We start from the raw sequence: 23,043 nt of genomic DNA, 5'->3' as shown, positions 1-23,043 counted from the left end.
ATAAGTCAAGTGCGAGTCGGACTTGCACACGAAGGGTTCCGTACCATCGTAATAGAAACAAACTTTCTGTGAATCACAATCTCTCTACCTATTACGCTTTACGAGGTACATTTCGGTAACAGACAGACGGACAGACGGACGGACAGCGGAGTCTAAGTAATAGGGTCTCGTTGGCACCCTTCGGGTACGGAACCCTAAAAACACTACATGTTCTTGACAATTAGTGGGTACGCTTTGTCAGTGATAATCATCGTCATCATCATCCTCATCATCTTAACCCATCGCAAAATAGAAAGTGTAGGTATTAACTGGTATTTAATTATTTCGTCAAACATAAGTAGCTACTTACAGATTAACAATTCAAAATGAGTTTTAAAAGCTAATTTTAGTTGTAACTGAATTTGAGTTTATTTACGGAAACTCCAATTATTGAAAAGCTAAAAATAAATCCGTACGAAGTTGCATTCCCAATGAAGCTTTCGGGAAAATAGCGTTATATAAATTAAAAAGACGTCATGAAAACGTATGAGGTTCAGTTCGTTCAAATTTCTTACAAAAGCTTTCTATCCGGGATTTCACAAACGAGAGAAAAAAGATGTTGCTATTACAACCGCATTGCTCGTTCATCAGACCAATTGCTGCGGTTCAACGGAGGAGCCATATTGCAAGAGCACTTTTTTCAGTGCTAAGAGAACAATACATTCGTTACAGGAACGCTTTAAAGGTCCAACATTTCAATCCACTTGATTGAGTATCTTTTTCAGATTGAAGGATTTCAAAGTGGAAGCTTAGATAGATGGTACGATAGTATCTATGTACTAAACTTGGCACTTGTATTTTCAGAACATTTTAGACGTTGTTTGTACATATACGGAAAGCTTCGATTTTTTTGGACATGTTTTAGTGGATTTCGGAATATGTTCCTGTCATCATCATGTGGGTATTTTACCACACAAACATAGGTACACCACGTATAATATGATTACTCATACTTACTCGTAGGTAGTCCGAGTTTAAGATTAGTATTCGAAGTTGTTATTAGCTGATAGTTATCTTACTTAATCAGTAGGTACCTAAATGCGAAAGTTTGGATGTTTGTTGCTACAATGACTGAACCGATTTGGCTGAATTTTGTAACTGAAATAGCTTATATCCTGAATTAATAGCTACATAACTACTTTTAATCCCGGAAAATCAAAGATTTCCGACGGAATTTTTAAAAACTCAATCCACGCAGGCATCATCTACCTAGTAATCTATAATCTAAATATATAATAGAAAAAGGTGACTGACTGACTGACTGATCTATCAACGCACAGCTCAAACTACTGGACGGATCGGGCTGAAATTAGGCATGCAGATAGCTATTATGACGTAGGCATCCGCTAGACAGGATTTTTGAAAAATAAACCCCTAAGGGGTTAAAACAGGGGTTTCAAATTTGTATAGTCCACGCGGACGAAGTCGCGGGCGTAAGCTAGTATGTTATAAGTGCCTACGTAAAATGACTAGGTATATTAAAAATGTAAAAGTGGGTTTGTTGTTAGTTTGTCCTTCAATCACGCTGCAACAGAGTAAACGGATCGACGTAATCTTTCGCATGGATATATACTTAGTTAAAGACCTGGAGGCTACTTTTTATTCCGGAAAATCTAAGAATTCCCACAGGATTTATAAAAACCTACCATGCGGACAAAATCGCGGACATCAGCTGCTACAGAGTATATTAAAATATGCTTGTTATAAAAACTACTTGTAAAATGCTGAGGAAATTTTTACGTCGCTAAGTACTTATGAAACTTTCTAAAAAAATATTAGGCAATCGCTTTTACACTACAAAATAAAATGAAAAATGTAGAAGTGATACAGAAGCTCACACTTTGTACCAGGCACGATACGGTTACAGTATTGGAAAAGATTGATGGAACTATCTAGAACGAAATCGCTGCCTGGCTGGAAATAGGTTTTCGATTTACCAAAACGTTGTGACGACTTCACATTACTAAAACTTCTTACGTAATAAATGTAAAGCTTACGTCTTCTGCAACGAGGTCGTTTTGAAAGCTCAAGGCCCACTCAAATAAGTATAGTTCACGACAGGTTGAGATGACAATCGGGGTGAGATCGCCCCGCAAACCGGTGCGGCATAGCGCGGGTGACGTGCGCGTGTGCGGAGTGTCCTCCCGCCTCATAGGTACTCCGATTGCTATCTCGACCTGTCGCGTACTATAATTCATCTTATCTTCATAATTAATTAGTTCTTATCATTAAAGGGCTAATTTTCACTTACCGAGTCACGCTTGGCATTCGATTATAATACCCGCTAAATGTTTCAAATATGGCGAAAGTGCGTGATACTCGTATATAAACGTAGATTAAATTCACGGCAACATCGTTTAATTAATGGGATTTTAATTACGCCAATATAGATAATTTTAATTGAATTTAATTTCTGAGTTCATAATATGGAAATACAGAGATTATTTTACCGATTATATCTGTTTCAAATCTGTAATCTTTTACCGGCAATTACAGGACTGACTGAAAAGGGGAATATTGTTTGGTTTAAACGTCAGCTGTATTTGTTTTACGAAGTAATTAAGAGCAAAGTTAAGTTTCTTGATTAACATTTGCTTAAGAGCTTATGTATGTGATGTGTCTCTAGAATATTCATTCTAGTGTACTAATATGAATTATATATTCATATGAATCATATTACATTAGATCCATAATACCTACCCATATTATAAACTTAAATTATGCGACATACTTTACAGATTTTCTTTTTCCTAAATACTACATAGTTTGCTAACAAACAGATTATAACCTAATGCTTATATTTTCAGACTAACATGATAAAAAAATGCATTTTTATTTGTTGAAATAAATAGAATACTTAAAATAATAAAATAGGATATAGGAAATGGATAACATTTTAATCTAAATATATAAGAGGAAAGGTGGCTGACTGATTGACTGATCTATCAACGCACAGCTCAAAGTACTGAACGGATCGGACTGAAAGGCAACCGCTAAGAAAGGATTTTTGAAAATTCAAACCCCTAAGGGGGTGAAATAGAGGTTTGAAATTTGTGTAGTCCACGCGGATGAAGTCGCGAGCATAAGCTAGTTATTTATAGATTGCTTGCGTTCTGGAGATATAAGTACCTACTCAGATTCTTTCTATTTTACGGGAATTTCACGGGAATATGCAATTTTTCTTTTCAATCTGATAGGCTGTAGTTTATCTATACGACACAATATTATAGTCTAACGAATATTTGGACCTTTTGAATTGCAATCCACACCCCTACACATTTTTGAGCTACTGAGGGTAAAAATTTCAACACAGGTTTCATAAAAAGCCATTAACGATCCCCAAAATACTCTGCACACAGACAAATCGTACTTAGCCATATGTCAGCAAGCCATAACTCACGAAAAATAAGAGTAACAGACTCTCACGTTTTCCGTTTCACCGGGATATATACAGGATGTTTTAGTTATTCGGAGCAGTATCCATACTAAGTACTTAACATTATAAACCCAAAAATGTGTCGGTTGCCTTTTCACGGCCAATCCGTTAACTGACTTTTTAACTAAATTTATCACAGAGACGCGTCCCGGAGATCCACATATTACCTATGCTTCTTCTATAGGTAAACGCGTTCCGTCTTAGGCCTTGTCATCACTTTCCATCAGGTGTGATTGTGGTTAGGCATTTCCTATCCATACTTAATATTATAAATGCGAAAGTGTGTCTGTCTGTCTGCTAGCTTTTCACGGCCCATCCGTTCAACCGATTTTGACGAAATTTGCTACAGAGATAGCTTGCATCCTGGGGAAGGACATAGGCTATCTCGGAGAATCAAAGAGTTCCCACTGGTTTTTAAAAACCTAAATCCTTTTGTTATATATTCGTGACGTTCCTCATACTACCCAAGATAAATAAAACACTCTGTATAAAATGTATATTGTATACTCTCTGTCCGTCGTTGGCCAGGGGTAAAACAACGGGAACGAAATCTCCTTTTAATTACGCTCAATCTCGGACGGAACGGTGAAAGTACATTTTTGATACCATTACCTTGCTGCGGGCAGTCAATACTTAAAGTTTGTTTAATGAAAGTCTGGAATTTATGCATATACCTACTAATAAAAATAATCTCAACTTATAGGAACTGACTTTATTCCATTTAGACAATGCTTAATAAACTTCAATCTTAATTCTAAACTATTAACTTCTTCAAGACATAATTATAAATTCTAATTTTCCCTGCTTGAAATCAATAGCTCCGGCTTTTCTGGCCGCCATATTTTAACATCCCCTCCTAATTCTTCAACTGTAGGCAACGCAATGACGCTAACACTAGGTACTCCTGAGTATAGGGTAACGTACCTACGTGAAGTTGCTTTTTTTATCCATAAATAGTTTTTAGTATAAAACTAATAGCAAGTGATTTCACGTAATAAAACATTGTGGCTAATTCCGTTGTACACAATCTCTAAACTAAACTAAAATGGCACGTCTAAATCTATTGCTATCCCTTTCATAAATTTGCCTGCAGAAAAGGATAGCACTAGATTCAGACCTGTTAATTTAGTTTAGTTTAGAGATTGTGTACAAGGGAATCAGCCCCAATGAAACATAATAGGTTGGTAGAGGAAATTATAATATGCGTAAAATTATTGGAGCTTAATTGATAAAGTTGTAGATTTTGGTCCTGGTCCACTTTCTTACTTAGTTATTTTAAACTAGCTGATGCCGGTGACTTCGCCTACGTGGGTTTAGGTTTTAAAATCCCGTGGAAACTTTTTGATTTTCCGGGGTTAAAAGCAGCTTATGTCACCTTTAACTATATCTATGCAAAAAATCATGTAGATTCGGTGCTCCGTTGCGGCTTTATTGAAGAACAAACCAATATACCAACAAACAAACTCACTTTCGCATTTCAAATAATAAGGGTAAAGTAAGTACACGTTTACACAAAAAGTTACTTCCATTAAGAGAACGTACCTTATACCTACTGTAAATCACGAAGCTTAACACTATGACGTACGTTTTAGCGCTAAAATAACTAATGAAACACGGGCAGTGGTCGATGCAACTCCTACGTTCCAGCCGCGTAATTAAATTTTGTGCCCGCTTCAAACTCCCGACCTCTGTCTTGCAGCTTAACAGAATTTCAATCTGCCGCTGTAGCACATTTTACGGTTTAAATCAACTAAAAGTTTCCATTGCGATGCTGGAGTAATAATTCTTGACGTTTGAATTATCACAAGTAAAAGGTACCTACGTACTGTAGCAGCGTGGTGCAGAGAAGTAATGAGATTTCATAAATAGCACTTTTACATATTTACCACCAAGTAAAGAAATGCGTTTAGTGAAAAGTCAAAAGAAAACTTCTACATTCATCGTGAATTGAGGCACCTTGTTAGGACCACTCTAGATCACTTAAATGTCCTTTGAATGCGTATTCTAAAATCTATTTGATTTTTTAAATGAATGAACTCTAACCGCCGCACTCAGAGTCGCTAATCGGTACTTAAGATTGAGTTAAAACGAGAAAGATTTATGTGAGATAGCTCTGTCTCATTTAAGTCAATTTTAAGTAGGTAACGATTAAGCGACTCTGAGTACGGCTGTGAGCTCACGTCTGACATAGTGACTAAAATAATGTTTTGTAAACAAAGGATACCATAAATAAGGTATCTTTGACGAATAAGGCTTTCATGAAAAGTTCGTATTAAGAAATTATATTGGGGGTGGAATATTTCAAGATCATTAATAAAACAGCTTTTTAGTACTAATACTCGAATAAGCAAAATATTGCAAGATTCAAAGAATTCCTTCTTTGAATCACTCTGATTTAGAAAAAGCTTTCGCCTCTTATCTGAGGCTTATCTCATTAAAATTGCATTCTGTTTCCCTTCTTTAAGAGCATAAAGTCGGCAGTCAATAAATCTCCTTCATTTATTCATTTTCAAGACCAGACCACTTATTCATTGATGAAGTCTCCATAATATGTATCGTGAATATTATAATCAGCCGGGTAGTTTCAATATAGGTACAAGTTTTCTTGAATAAACGGCCAAACACAACTCCTACCTGCCGAGCTACTCTCTAAACCCAAATAGTCACCTACGTTGATGCATCGGTGAAATAGAGCCCTGAGACAATGTGCATTGTGCACTCTCAATACTCAAATGTTTCGACAACGTATAGTCCGGGACAGGTCGAGCTGGCAATCTGGGTATGAGGCAGGGGGACGCCCGCACATCCGCACGTCACCCGCGCTCGCCCGCACCGTGTTAGCGCGGGGGCTGTGCGGTTGTGCGGGGCGTCCCCTTCCTGATTGCCATCTCGACCTTTCACGTACTATACCTACCAACGAAACACAAATGTGTACCCTGTAGGTATTGAATGTTCCTTTCTAATGAAATGTTTTCGATCATAAGTTCTGTTTATGTTTGTGAGTAAATGTGTTTCTAATAAAATTATGTTTACTGACATTGGATAATTTAAATATAAACATAAACATGAAGAATATAAACAAAACAGTATTGGAGGGTGCGGTGCAATATTATCCGTAAATTGCTCAATGCTAAATTATCTTGAACTTAGCACGTGCTGCAGATAAATAATGGTGACTCAGAATAACAAGAATGGTAATTTTTGAAATATGCAGGCCTAGATGATGCCTGCGACTTCGTCCGCGTGGATTTAGGTTTTTAAAATCCTGCGGGAATTCTTTAACTTTCCGGGATTAAAAATAGCCTATGTTCCTGGGATGTAACCTAACTAGTAACTATGTACCATATTCACCGAAAGCGGTTGAACGGTTGGGCCGTGAAAAGCGTGAAAAGTACCCTGTAGGTTTCTTGACAGACCGACAGACAGACAGATAACAAAGTGATCCTATAGGTAAGAGTTACGTTTTTCCTTTTGAGGTACGGAACTTAGATTTTCTTTATGACGTAGTCCCACTAAGAAAGGATTTAAAGTTTCAACGGATCTTTAAAAACCTAGATCCGGACGTCGCGTAGTGCCGAGAAAAAGCTAGTTAATAATAATATTAATTTACTTCAACTTTATTATGATTTATTCTTGCATAGTTTATGGTACACTCGCTCTCAATTACATCCGAAGTAAACATCACAGCCACATAACCGTCCAAGTCATAAACCCACTCATATCTGTTGCATAGAAAATTACGGCATTTTTATGCGTTTCCATCCCAGAGTCAGGTCTGGCACCTCGTAAACCGTGCTCGCGCACAAATTCAATTTGAAAGTATAGCGGGCTTTTTATTGCATCACTCTGCATAAGAGTAGGTACTAAACACGACACGTAGATACCTTATAAACCTACATACAGTGCACCACTGAGCAGTGGCTGCTGTGCTGCATGATTCTAGGTCAACGGGAAGTACCCTGTAGGTTTCTCTTGACAGACAGACAGACAGACAGACAACAAAGTGATCCTATAAGGGTTCCGTTTTTCCTTTTGAGGTACGGAACCCTAAAAATGTTTTAATGCTCAAGTTTGTCCATACAGCCAGCGCTCTAAGAGAAACGTTACTAGTACTGACTTTAATCAAAAACTTAAAATTCTTTATTCGACTTTGACGTTTTTTTGTTACGATGCTCAAAACCTCATAAAATTACAAACAAATAAAATAACCAACGATTAAACATTTATAAAAAAATTACAAAATGAGCTCATCATGAAAAAATCGGTTTAGTTAATTGTAGAAATATAAGAAAAAAACTACAGCTAAGCCTTAAAAATGTCGCCCTGAATTTCAAGGCACCGCTGCCGTTTAGAATATAAAGAGCCGTGCGCAATGCACCAGACGGCCCTTGTCTTGTGTAATGGTCAGTAGCTTTTAAAGGCTCTCCCATGGCCCTCCCTCAGCTTGCTCATTAAATTTCCATCATAAAACGCTATTCATGCCCCCTTGTCTAACTAAACAGCGAACGCATCATGAGGAATGTAATAGTCAATTACTCTTACGTTTTGCTTGTAGTTTATTTAGTTATTACGAGCTTACACAGATCAAATATGTTTGTTATTTAATAATAATTATACAAGAGTCTTAGCCTCGATATCTATGAATGGAAAAGGACAATTTTCCGTAGTCATGTTTCAAATAATACGATAATATCTTAGTTAAAAAAAACATTCTCGGTAACTCAATGGGAATAGTATGGTAGACATATTTTTTTTGATTGCCAACACTAAATATGTATTTTTTAACTTAGTTATTAATCTATAAGGTTACGTGCATTGATGTTGGAATCATAGTCGAGTTAAGTACAGCATTATTTGTGACGTTAACTATGCTTATAATATTACATCATATCCTAGAACCGCAACTGTTTTGCCGTGGAATTACATCAGCATAGTTGCGAAAGTAGATATGAAAATTCCTCGCGACCTATTGAAAATATTTTCCACTTTTAAATTGAAGGTTGCTTCGAAAAAAGATGTGAAGGAAAATAAGTATTTTGTTTTACACGAGAATGCGTCAATTTTTCCACATGATGGTTTAAAGTAAATTGAAAAATAGATATTTAACGACTTTCCCTTAGATAAATGCTGAAATTGTGTACCTATAGTACGCGATAGGTCGAGATGGCAATCGGGGAGGTAACGCCCCGCACACCCACACAGCCCCCGCGATAACCCGCGAGCGCGGGTGACGTGCACGGACGGTGTTCGGAGCGTCCCCCGCCTCATACCGCGATATCCATCTTGACCTGTATCGGACTATACCTACCATCTGCGATTACCAGTTATTAGTATTTTCAATCAATCATCAGACTATTTGCATCACTGGACATAAGCCGTCCCAAGAGCGTGCAACCAGGGTACAACCACACACGGTCACACAGAAGAGTTTATTCGTAGGGCACTCCAAACAAACGGAGTGTGGCCCTCATTTGAATGCTAACCAATAAAACTTAATTAAATTTTGTAGATACGTTCCAGAAACTAATAATTTGTGTGTGTAGTCTAGCAGATTTCCGTTAAAATATTTAGTTTCAAATTTACGGCAAGGATTTAGATACAAAATTGTAGTAGCGTAGCCGTATGGTGTAGAATTTTTACTCAAAATAAATTATATACTTACGACCGTCTAGTATAGCAATACATCTTAGAAGTACTTACCTATTATTAAAATTTTAGGGTTTAAACTATCGTAAGTGATTTCCATCCGGCTAAATACGTGAGTAAATCCGGATTCTGATGAAAATAAGGTAACATTAACTTAATATTAACGTAAATTTTATTGAGCCTAAGCCAAGCTCACACTGAAAATAAGAAAAGGATACGGTGACTGTTTTACCTACGTGTACTTAAGTCAAGTGCTTTCGAAAACATCTTTTGAGAAGTTCATCAATTAAATGAAGCACGAAAATTCCTTTGATACTTATAATGCTCGTTTTATGAACAATTTTCTTTATTTGTTTGTACGTACAAACAAAAATATGTTGATTCGTTTAGGTATTTTAATAATAGAATATTCATTTGATTATTTCATAGCGTCTTTGAGGGCAACTGACTCTTGGCAAATATTAACGACTAGCGACTCGCCCCGGCTTCGCACGGGTAGCTTATTACAATTTTCGTAAAGATCTAATTTAAAAAAAATATAGCCTATGTCACTCAGGAATAATGTAGCTTTCCACTGGTGAAAGAATTTTTAAAATCGGTTCAGTAGTTCCAAAGATTACCCCCTACAAACAAAGTTAACGACATTACCTCTTTATAATATTAGTATAGATAAAGGTGTGTCAATAAAATCACATTTGAGAAAAGGTATTTCTAGCAAAACAGTAGTTTTTAAATAATTGCGTAAAATAATATGTTAGAACTTTAATGACATTGGGCATCTAGTGAGAAAATATAGAGTTCATCAAATAAACCGCCTAAGCACAATCACACACGACAAAGGTTTCTCGCGGCTCTTTCATTGACAAAGCGTTGAAAATATATTTCTTCTAACTCGTGGGTTTATTTAGAATAGACTGGGTATTTATAATGACTCTCATTGCGCTATCCTTAAATACATTATTAACAACGATCAGAAAGCAAAGTCAACACCCGCTTGCGCTAACATAATTCAACGGGAATTGAATGTAAACCACTGATGAACGCTGTGCGGCTAATAGTGTTTGCACTAGACGGTCAATCGTGACACAGAATTCCTATCCTATCCTCGTAACCTACTCCGATGACCTGATTGAAACTGATACCTAACTAGACCAATAAATAATCAATATCCATACTTTATTTTTATTTTAAATGCGAAAGTGTAAAAATCATGATTTTTATTTAATTATTCTCTGTCATAATGAATTCAAGCCCCATAAACTACCGCTATACCATTAATTATCACGTGATTTTACTACTACAGTTCAAGACCCTATTTATGTTGTAGCGAAGGTGATTATTACGAACGTACCGAGCTAGTACCGAGAATGTACAAATCAGGACAGATTGGGACAGCAACATAAATATATTATACATATTCTAGGTCCATGTATTATACCGAAAGTTGTCGGATGGGCACTGGGTGAATTTTTCTTACATGTACGACAATTAGTAACACATCATAAAAACGAATTTATATCTGCACGATCAAAATAAAGTTAAAAAAAAACGGCCAAGTGCGAGTCACAAGTGGGGTATCATATGAAAGGGCTTTACTTGTACATTCTAAAACAGATTTTTATTTATTTTTAGGTATAATAGTTTTTGATTTATCATGCAAAATGTCGATAAAATACGATTGTATTACGGAACCCTCATTGCGCGAGCCTGACTCGCACTTGGCCGGTTTTTTTATAAAATTCGACTACATTTTCTTCTATGAACTTAAGAAAGTGGGTTGCCTTATACATATATAGGTAGGTACATATACATAATGCGTCCTAAATCTCTGGAGACATTCTGGGTTAAGAGAGATTCTACAGCATTTTTGTAGCCGAGTGAGCACAAGCTCCGTATTTAACACAGAGACTACTTACTTACTAATTGTAGTTCTCTTTGCAAGAAATGCAACAAAATTGTAGCTTCATAATAATAATAAAATACTAGAAATCCTTAACATGTATATTGTATATGTATACGTTACTGGTGACTAATTTACTACAATGCCCGCGGCTTCGTCCGCGTGGACTACGCACATTTCAGACGCCTGTTTTACCCCTTTCATCAATACTAATCATCATCATCAACAGATAGACGTCCACTACTGAACATAGGTCTCTTGTAGGGACTTGCGCGCCGCCTGAATTTAACCCTCTATGGATTGAATTTTCCAATTCCACCCTGAGTGAATTTAAATCCACAAGGACGAAGTCGCGGGCATCATCTAGTAATAAATAAGGAAGACGGCAAAATAATCATTTTTACCTCGATAAATATGCAAGGAGCAAGAAACCTGCAATAATTCAATAGCAGGTGAGCTAAAAGATGCATCTGGTACACTTACACGGAGTGATGCAATAAAATGATCGCTGTATTAGATTGAATTTGCAAGCGAAGACGATTTACGAGGTGCCAGTAACTCGGGAATGGAAACACATAAAAATGGCGTAATTTCCTATGCAACAGATATGAAATGGTTTATGGGTTGACCTATGTTGGCCGTTGTGTTTACTTTTATATTATGAACTAGCTTATGCTCGCAACTTCATCCGCGTGGACTACAGAAATTTTAAACCCCTATTTCACCCGCTTAGGGGTTGAATTTTCAAAAATCCTTTCTTAGCGGATGCCTACGTCATAATAGCTATCTGCGCATGCCAAATTGCAGCCCAATCCGTCCAGTAGTTTGAGCTGTGCGTTGATAGATCAGTCAGTCAGTCAGTCAGTCACCTTTTCCTTTTATATATTTAGAAGATTAATATTACGTATACATACATACCTCTCTGTTTATATGTCGTTCGTCTTGCTTGTCTCCATAATAATGTTGTGGGATTTTTCCGTGTACTGGATCAGAAGAGTATATTATAATATTTTTGACTTTTGAGTTAAGATGGTTTTATATGGATGTAAGTAAATAAACGGGACAGATAACGTGCTCTTCGAGATTAGGGCAGGTAAAAGGCCATTTGGACTCCAAAGTCGGTCACCCATTCAGTTACTTACTAGGGTCAATTTGATTAAGCAGCACTAACGATTGATATGCGTTTATCAGGAAACCCCTTTCATAATGCCATTAATGAAATGGATCACGGATCTCAGACAATGTGGAATATAATGCAGAGAAAAAAATCAGGGTGTTTAAAAAAACCGCATTCAATTTGGGCAAGCTGAATCGAAAAAATATACTAATAGACATCGCTGTACATATTATCATACAAACATACCTACAGGTCGAATTGAGAAACTCCTTTTTTGATGTTGGTTAAACATAAAGGCGTCTTGTACATTTATGAAGAGTGATGTAATAAAACTACAGGCAGTTGTATTAGATTGAATTTCATAGCGAACCCGATTTATGAGGTGCCAGACCTAACTTTTGAGATGTGATCCAAACTCATAAAAAATATGAGTTGGCTGGCGTTTTGGCGTGATATTACGTTTTACGATGTTTGTAATTCAAGTTTTTCATTAAAACCTCTCCTACCAATAAGTGCATGTTTTTAACTATGAAAGGGACTTCTGCATGACCAAGCCCCGTTCGCAGTCATATTGTGAGAGGGCGACGTTGTGACTAATTTCTATTGTACCTACAATCTTTAGGTATAAAGTGACCTAAATTGAAATTAAAAAACCTAAATCTAGCGCTATTATTTTCCGCAGGGTACGATACACTTTAAATCGGTGAATTACGTGAGAATTCTGTTGCTTATTGTCACTTGTTTCAATACCTAACATTGCGTGACATGTTAGTGGGACTTGAAACCAACTTGAATAATATGGCGTACATCAAAGGATAAAACTGACATTGGGCTCAGGTAAAGACTCAAGACTTATGACTTAAGCCCCGCGGGAAATAGTTGTCTTGTCGTGATGCTAAGGCTGTAGGAGCGCAGATTCTACTCGCGCATCGTAGTATGAACGTCAATATACAGTACGCGGCAGAAATTATTGTACATCCACTTAGAAAGATGTAGCGGTTTCGTAGAGCGTTGTCTCTGTCGTTGAGACTAACAAAGGTATAAGTCACATAGGTATAAATGACAGAGACAACACTCTACGAAGCCGAAACCTCTTTCTAAAGGTTGATGTACGATTTTTTCTGCCGGCTACTGTAACTAGTTCAATGTACTACGATTGCAAGACGCGTTTGACATGTAGAGTTTAGCCAAAGCAGTGGCCATAAACTAGCCTCAACTGAAATATGTAGCCAACGGTATTCTGGCGCAGTTATTTTGAAATATATATTTTGTACGATTCGCATAACGCAAATGTTAAGGGCCAATTTCAAATTCCTCGTGTCAAAGGATGACATCACCCGGTACCGTTTTAACTAGGTTAAAGAAAAATGAAAACTTTCTCAATATGCCGCAACAAGATTCCGAGGCAAGAGTTTCCAGTTATAACGTTTAAGTTTACTGCCAACATTTTAACTGATTTCACAAAAAGGAAGCGTAAAATTGGCTGTATAGGAAGTCGTAGTGAGTTGATGGAGGATCGGGAAACATACTGGGACGAAAAAGGATTCTTACATTATTTTCTCTCCGAAGAGTTTCTCCTTAGACAATATCTATCGCGTGTTGGTGAAGAATATCCTAGTAGCAAGCTTAAAGGACAGGAGATTAGCTATAGTAATCATTACCTGTAGATAAGACATTGGTCTTCTTACAAAAGAGAATAATGCCAAATTACTTGTTGTGCTTATAGCTACAGTTAGAGCGATCCGAGAATGTCTCGGATGTGCCTCGGATTTAAATCGGACGTATGACGTAGATATGTCAAAGATGTCCACTGAGTAGCGCGGATTTGGATCCAGAGATCGTATTAGTGCGTAAGCAATATCCGACTTTTTTATATCCGTATTTTCACGGACTCGGATCGGAGTGCGTGATTGCTTTTACACTAGTTTAGTCACAAGACTTTAATTCTTTGTATGTTTTTCGTACATTTACTATGTAGGTATTACTAGCTGACCCCTCTCGCTTTGCTCGGTGACTTCTTGCTCCAGTCATAAACAGATAAAGCGAGAAGTGCTGGGTTGGTTGTTGATAATATTGTAGTCCGTAAGTGAGTCTGGCCTTTGCTTAAATTATCTGTAGGTATTGATATTTAGTTCTGTTCCTAATTGTCTTTGTGCCATTTTTTCATCACAGCGAATGTTTATTGGATGTCCCTATAATTACGCCGCTATTAAATGGAGCTGACCAGTAGGTACAGAGTTACTAGAGCGAGTTACCATTTATGTGGTTAGGGCCTTTCATTCCGGACATGTGCGACAAATTTCATTCCCTTTTTCCACTATTCCGTATTTATCTAAGCTATTATTTGCATTCGTTCCGTTGGAAAAGCGTGTTTTTTTCTATGTAAATTTATTTGCGTTTCCAATTTTGCTTGCTTAATAAAATCACTCAAATTGACTATTTTACAGCTGTTGGTTGTTTATACTATTTCTATGTTATGTTAATCTCAGTGCAGGCATAACTCATTCTCCTTAATAAAAAATTATCTATCAAATCATAATAATTATTATTCTCCCATATCACTACCCACATTATACAAGCGAAAGTATGTTTGTTTGTTAGTTTATTGGTTTGTCCTTCAATCACGCCGCAGCGGTGAAACGGATTTACTTGATTTTTTAAATGGATACAGTTGAAGACCTGAAGAGTGACATAGACTACTTTTAACCGAGAAAATCAAAGAGTTCCCACGGCATTTTCGAAAATCTAAATCCACGCGGACGAAATCGCAGGCATAGGGTAGTATTTTATAACGATAACTTACCTCTGTGGGAAATAAGATCGTAAAATATCCTTTGAACGCTATAACAATTTTTCAAGAGGAAAAGTTTTGATCTTTTTTACGGAGACATTTCGCAATATGGCGCTCATTCGCAAACTTCAGTGGTGACCCGGTCAAAGGAGGTGAAAGTATAAAGGAGTTTTCTTTGGCCCTCATCACTTTCAAAATATCGCATGAGTTACGTTACGAGGAAGATGAAATTGTTTTAAAGGAATTCAGCGACGGGCCGTCAAAGAAGAAAAAAGATATTTAAAAGACGGTACTTCAGAAAAAATTACAAGAACCCGCCTATATATCGGTATGAAAATCAAACAACAAAAATAAGAAAAACAGTAATTGTAAAGTGTTTAACTACGTAAAACTGTAAAATTATTAAAAAAAAAGAGTTAATATATATATATTATATAAAAAAGAGTATTAAAAAAGTCTTTGGTCGAGACAACGCATTCGGTCAAGTACTAGGTAAATGCATGCTATACACTCGGCACTCGACCGCGTTTCTTGACCTAACAACTTGTATAGTGTACCCTATAGGCCATAATATTGTTTTGTTAAAAAAACAAACAAACAAAAGTTTTTTAAAGAGAAACCAATAAAACCGGCTAAGTGCGAGTCAGCCTCGCACACGAACGGTTCCGTAGCATCGTACAAAATATACTTAACACTTTTTAATTTTTTAATTTGCATGGCGGCCATTTTGAAATTCACCATTTTCGTTTTTTATTATTTTTGTTATAGCGGCAAAAGAAACACACTTTCTGTGAAATTTCAATTCTCTACCTATTACGGTCCATGAGATACAGCCGGCTGATAGACAGACAAAAAAAACGGACGGACAGCTTAGAAATAGGGGCCTGGTAGTACTCCTCGGGTATGAAACCTAGAAGATCTTTCATCAACTAAAGTTTCAGGACACTATTTTATGGTACACTATAATTTTTTAGGTTTTTTAAGAACACTGCATTTGCCTACACTGCTGAATTATTAGAACAAAATACCTAGAAAGTAGGTTAAGCGTGATAGCGGAGAATTGCGACCATCTGATTCCTTTTATTTTAAGAACAGAGTGAAAACTTGACAACAGAATTAAGTGAAACTGTAGCAAAACTTTAAGGTCGTAAGAATTTTAATGTTAAAAGCCTTGATATTGTGTTTTAATACCACCCATTATGCAACCGTTTCATAAACTACTATTGTGGTAGGCAATTCTATTAGTGTGCAAAGGAAAATCATTTTTCGTAGAAGAATTATCATAGAAGCTATAAAACTACATTCCAGATCTTGACTCCTAGACTTGCCTCATACTTAAAGATATTAGTGAATATTACTTGAAACTCTGCATTGCAGCTCTTAGGGAGGCGTGTAACTGTAATTAGTAAAGCGTTTTAGTGCTTTCATACCGCTCGGAAATTCTGTACATTATCTAAGTTTTATTTCATTACGAGCGAATTGTACACCTTCCAGCTATTAAGGTATAGTCTGGGGACTGTGAGAGCTAGGTTAACATTGCGACATAAATGTCGGACGTTAAGTTTTGTGTAGAATACAATGGGTTCTTAAAGTGAATTCTATACTTTAATAACGTTAAGATTATTTCGTTCCGTAATACACCTACAAAATTTGTACTACACCTAATACATAGATTATATTATATGCAATTTTATCATCAATAAATAAATATTGGTTATATGCTTTCGATTAAAAATTAATTTCACAAAAAGAAAACCCACCCTCCAAGGTAAAAGTTTGTATGAAAGTCGGTGATCTGCCATTTTCAAGTTATATTCATAAGAATCATTGATATTTTTGGACTTGTATTTTAGGAATTTTGAGAATACTGCTCTCTCACCGATTTTTAAAATTACCACTCGAGCGAAGCCAGGGCGGATCAGCTAGTTAACCATATTATGGAAAAAAAATTACCTATAGTATGCGCTTTCCTGAAAAGTTAAAGTTACGTTAGTTAAAGCATTAACTTTTCAGGAAAGCGCATATAGCTTTTTTTCGAAATAATAATTATAAGCCTTCTTTACAAATGTGAAAATGGTGAAAACTACTTTGGAATCCAATAAAAAAATTACAAATTGTACGAAAATAAGCGATCAAACGCAGATAGCGACTTTTTGCTATTTACAGAATAATTATATACTTAAAGGAAATACCTAGGTAGGTATACTGTGTAGGATTTTAGCCTAGTTTAAGCTTAATAAATATACCGAAACCGGTGTATGAAATTTAAAGCAAGTATTTGCTAAACAATTAGTTGAAACTCGTAACGGGTTCCAGGAACGAGTATATTTACTGAGTGCTTGAACTAGTTTCGATATTATTTGCAAACGGGATTATAGAAATTAGAGCAGTATATTTTTTGTAGTATATTTTTCTCGTGGTTGTATTTCAATGATATATATTTTAATTTCTGTGTCAAGTGCTCTTACTTAACGGATGGGGGGGGGGGGGGGGCGGCGGCTGATCTTGGACGAATGATGAAAAAATACAGGGCACTCCTTGTATTATTTTCAACTCGGTAGGAAAGGCATTCCGAACCAGTGGTAGATGCAGTTGACGATTAAAAAATACTTGTAAAAGTTTAATTGAATAAAAAATATTTTTACTTTTATTTATTTTTAAACTCGGCTGGGTAGCGTTTGGGAAGCATGGAGATGTCTTCTCGTCCAGAATTCCTCAGTGCTTGAATACCAAATTCTTCTAACAATGCTGCCAGTGATGACATATGGTTCCGAGACATAGTCGCTAACTAGGGATCTCATAAGAAAGCTCAGAGTCACTCACCGGGCGATGGACAGCTTTACTTGGAGTTTCTCTACGTGATCAAAGTTGAGGGGATCCGTGTTGTGAAGCTAAATTGGCAATGGGCAAGGCACATAGTTCGACAAACCCGCACCGGAAAGCACAGTGTCAGCAGATCCCTACTAGTTGGATACGAGACGCAGGGAGTCGCTGGATTCAGGTAGCGCAAGATCGTAGTATGTGGAAGTCTAATCGATAAAGCTATGTCAAGCTGTGGACGTATACGTAAATGCTCAGGTCCATCAGTTGACAATGATGATGAGGAAAATGTTGAAAATATAACATGTTTTTCGGCATACCAAACGGTATAGATAAAAACGTCGACATCCATGCATGCACAGAACGTGACGGGAAATCAGTAGCGAATTACGCAAAATCGCTCACACAATCAATGATTCCCTTTGATTAAATACCTGATTCGAACGCTGATTACAACAAAATTACCACCGCTTTGTAATTTCGTATCCCAATTGGAACGTGCTATTGGTAAATAACAACGCGTCGTATACGAATGAGGCCATAATTATATTATTGCTTAATTACCGAAATACTTCATCATCATCATCATGATCAACCCATCGCCGGCTCACTACAGAGCACGGGTCTCCTCTCAGAGTTAGAAGGGTTTTGGCCACCCTGGCCATGTGCGGATTGGTAGACTTCACACACTTTTGAGAACATTATGAAGAACTCTTAGATATGCAGGTTTCCTCACGATGTTTTCCTTCACCGTTAAAACAAGTGATATCTAATTACTCAAAACGCACATAATTCCGAAAAGTTAGAGGTGCTTGTTGCAGTTACCGAAATACTTGTTACATTTTAATTCATGGGCCCTTACTAATAAAAAAATACACACACGGACTTACGTATGGAATTAAGTGTACACTATTTTGTCATACATTAACATGCCTTGAACTCAGTTGTTTAGGTAGTACCAAAATTAGAATAGATAGAATAGAATATGTTTTTATTCAAATAAAATTAGATTTTGTAAATGCACAGTGCCTACGACTAATGAATTTTCATATTTCAATACCCACTGTATAAGCGTATAAACATGCTACGGTTTCAGTAGCTAATAGCCTTTTAATAGCCACTATGCCACCTCTATCAGAAAATGTTACCTTAATGTTTTTAAGATGGCAAAATAAAGATTGGAAACCAACCAAGATGGTTTCCTCGTTAGAGCTTATTTATGTTAGAAGATTGTATGCACAGTAGAGCGTAATCATAAAATTAAGTACTCTACTTAACCGATTTTGACGAAAAGTACAGAGATAGCTTATATTTTCGAGACCGACATAGGCTACTTTTTATCCCGAAAACTCAGAGTTTCCACGGGATTTTTTAAATCCACGTGGACGAAGTCACGGGCTCATTATTTTTTTTTATAATGTTATAAGATTGATTTGAAACTCGTGTATCATCAATATTACAATACTAATATGTAACCAAGTTTGCAACTGGAAAATTTGAGAAGGAATATTAAACTTGTGCTTCGCGGAAATTTTGCATAGGAAATTAAAAAAAATACAATTCAATGTAATTATGGACTTATTATCCACCCCTTATCCGCTGCCATAAAGCCTTTTGAAGTACTTTCCATCATACGTTTACCTTCTTAATTCGACTCTTGTAAATATTGCATCGTTTAAAGAGGGTTTCTACGATTTGCAACCCTCATGTTTTTATAGGTACTATTCAAGGAGAACAGGAATTAGGTGCGTTAAATGAAATTGTTTTCCACTTACAATGGTATAATTATACGACTAGCTGACGCCCGCGACTTCGTACGCGTAGAATTAGGTTTTTCCCGTGGGAACTCATTGATTTTACGGGATAAAAAGTAGCCAATGTCACTCTCCAGGTCTTTATCTATACCCATACAAAAAATGTCAATCAGTTGCACCGTTTCGACGTGATTGAAGGACAAACTAACAAACAAACACACTTTCGCATTTATAATAAGGGTACTGACAATAAGGGTACTGATTGACATCATTACGTTCATTCATGGCGTATTTAGTTCGTGCCCGATGATGAGTAAGACAGAAGCTACGAAACGATAGACGAAGAGATAGTGTTCTACAGTAATGGAATATACATTGGTGTGAGCGGCAGGCAAAATCGAACTTTAGAAGGAGATAACAATTTCGTAACGCGATTTATCTGTTGTTGAGGCCGATAAACCGTTACATTGCATAGGTATGAATGACAGAGACGACACTCTACGAAGCCGAAGTTTCTTTACAAGGTTATCTTTCCTGCCGGGTAAATGTGACCCAATATCTTTTTCTGGGTATGTATGTAACGTACTTGGACGATCTAACCTATGGACTTGTAACGCGCCTAATATTACGAATAAAAATTTCTGTCACTTTTGGTGCGGGACGAGGAAACACTACATAGACAACTTGACACACTCACTCAACAAAGTTTTGTGTCATTATTAACACACACATATCTAAATCTTCAACACTACTACATTTTACGCACACTAATAAGTTATATACATCAACATACAAAGACATTACGAGTGTAAGACAGTCAAATTTATTTGCGATGCTACCGTATCGATATTTTAAAATATATCGATAGTTTTTCAGAAACAAAAGTAGAAGTAAGAATTTATTACTCGTATTTAATTACTTAAAACCAGTGTTTGGTCAGCGTAGCGTATTCTTGCATACATTCACCTCACTTAATAGGTAATTATCCCAAAAACTAATAATGCAACGTAAAAATAAGAAAAATATTTATTTAAAAAATATGCACATACTTTTTTACTTATTTTATATCATTTTTAATCTTTTGTATTTTTTTATATAACGAAATTTTCATTTAAAATTTCGATAGTGAAAATGTGCTTATTAATGACCTTGGACGATCTAACCTAGGTTAGATCGTCCAAGTTAATGACTTATATTATTATATAATACAAAATAAACCTGACCGCGCAAAAGCCTACCAAACATAATTAGTAGGTATATCAATCAATAAAATGTTTTTTTCTTTCCAATCAATCATTTATTTATTGCACATTGGGTTTACATGGTAATTCCAATATGGTGTACTCTTTGTCCAAAAAAATTAAATGTAAGTTATTAAATATTACACGTATTGCCCTTACAAATTAGCAATGCAAAAATTTTCTCAATACCTGCCGCTTTTACCCCACAGCAAAATTCCATAAGACATATGATACTATGAAAATAAATTAGTAAACACACACGGTGGCCTCTTCTATTTTTAACACGTCATTATTTACCATTAGGTTAATGTTATGTATATTCTTGGCGATTCTCTCTGTAAAAATATCGAAATCTGTAAAAATAAAACGATTATGATAAATTATTACCTAATCCTCATCCTTGAGAAAGGTACACCTTTTAGCTACAAATTACCCAGTTCAGAGACACCCTACCCCGTTTCTCGCCTATCACTAAAATTGCGTTGCTTTAATATTTTTTTAAATGTATTAAGTACGTGAAATCACAGAAATCGACCAGTTTTATTACAAGTATAGGTAGCGAAAAAATTGTGGTAATTAATTACCACAATTTTTAATAATAACTTTTAAAAATAATTTTAAATTTTTTAAAAATAAAAAATTATTAATAATAACTATTCTTTACTTGACTTGAAGACGGTAATTTAGTCGTTAGTAATAAAGAAAATGTTTTCATCGATATCGATAATCGAACCGTAATCACTATCACATGATTCTTAAAAATCGAACCTTAAGGAGAGCCAGGGCCTAAAATACTGTTTGAATTTACTAAGGCTAATTTTTTTATAGTTCATTAGAATGGTTGCGTACACAAACATACTGCGGTCAGTCAAGTGAACCTGAGAACAGTGACTCAGGTGCGCTATCAAAGGTGTCGTACCTGCGAGGTAATAAAATGAATTTACTAAGGCTGAAAATTGTTATATAACTTGTATATTGCATATAAATAAAAGTTGTAATGGTTAGTCAGCAGAATATGGGGACAGAGCTGGTCAGTATGCGCAAAAAATTAGCCTTAGTAAATTCAAACAGTTTTTTGGGCGCTGGATCTCCGTCTTTAGTATACCGCACTTCCCACGAGACTAGTGTTATTTTTACTACTACGTAATTTCATGCTGTTCACGCGTATTCAAATTTTAACCTAATTTGTATATAACGAGGGTTGCAATTGTTTAGAAAAAACAAAATATAGTCTCGTGAGAAGTGTGACTCGTTTCTACCGAATTATTACGTACTCAATTACTGAATCGGTAAAGTTCTCGATTGTTATTTTATTATAATAATTTATGTAATTTAATTTATAGAAAGCGTTTATTACACCAAAAATACTTACTTATGAAATGAAATTCCATCTTTTTGTAAATTTGATGTGTTTGATTTGTTCTTGCACTCACTAACGGCACAAACAGGCATTTTTCACCCAGCGTGTAAGACGTCGTCACACATCGAAAACGATTCTGACAATGACAAAATCGATTCCGCAAACAGTGTTTATAAACGCAGTGGATTAAAAATCCATTACTATTGACAGAGGGGAATAATCATGCGAGGCGCGTCCTTAGGTTAGATCGTCCAAGGTAACGTACCTATCTACTATTTTTACACCACTACTTTACTACTAATATTATAAATGAGTTTGCTTGTTGGTTTGTTGGTTTGTTGTTTTGTTCTTCAATGACGTCGCAACGGAGCAACGGATTGACATGATTTTTTGTATGGGTACAGGGCAACTTTTTATCCCGGAAAATCAAAGAGTTCCTATGGAATTTTCAAAACCCTAAATCTACGCGAACAAAGTCGCGGTACCTAGTAGTATTTACTATTATTGCCCTCTAACTTGAAAGCGTGCATTTCAATTTCAACTCAACAATGTATATTCCATTCATACATATGTATGAAAATTACGGGTAAATTTTGGAGAAAAATAAATAAACACGCATACACACCTTGCCATTTCGATCTTTGAATTATTCATGACGTCTCACGTGGGCCCACCTGGGCGAGGGTTGAAGAGGACTCTCCAAATACGACCAGTATCATTGCATGGGGGAGCCAAACGAAATGGGTGAGCCAATTCGATTTAGGGGCGAAAATAAAAATAACGGTTCGTATTACTTGCTAAGTCAAATGAATTGCTGCAAAAATGATAACAACGTGATATGAAATTTTACTGAATCTCACAAGGTGAAAATTGACAAGGTTGTTTTTTGTTTAATAATTTATTTTTCAACCTTATTCTCAAACTTATTTCAAACTACGG

At 36.1% G+C, this 23,043-nt stretch overlaps 1 protein-coding gene across 3 annotated transcripts in view; it reads left to right on the top strand.

Annotated features, from left to right (window-relative positions):
- Positions 1-23,043, top strand: part of LOC117989611 (semaphorin-2A-like) — a 420,606-nt gene that overhangs the window by 58,042 nt on the left and 339,521 nt on the right. The gene's annotated exons all lie outside the window — the stretch shown is intronic.

Source organism: Maniola hyperantus, chromosome 16, assembly GCF_902806685.2.
Source record: "Maniola hyperantus chromosome 16, iAphHyp1.2, whole genome shotgun sequence".
Taxonomy (NCBI): domain Eukaryota; kingdom Metazoa; phylum Arthropoda; class Insecta; order Lepidoptera; family Nymphalidae; genus Maniola; species Maniola hyperantus.
The sequence above is the reverse complement of the archived record's forward strand: the minus strand, read 5'-3'. Positions and strand labels throughout refer to the sequence as shown.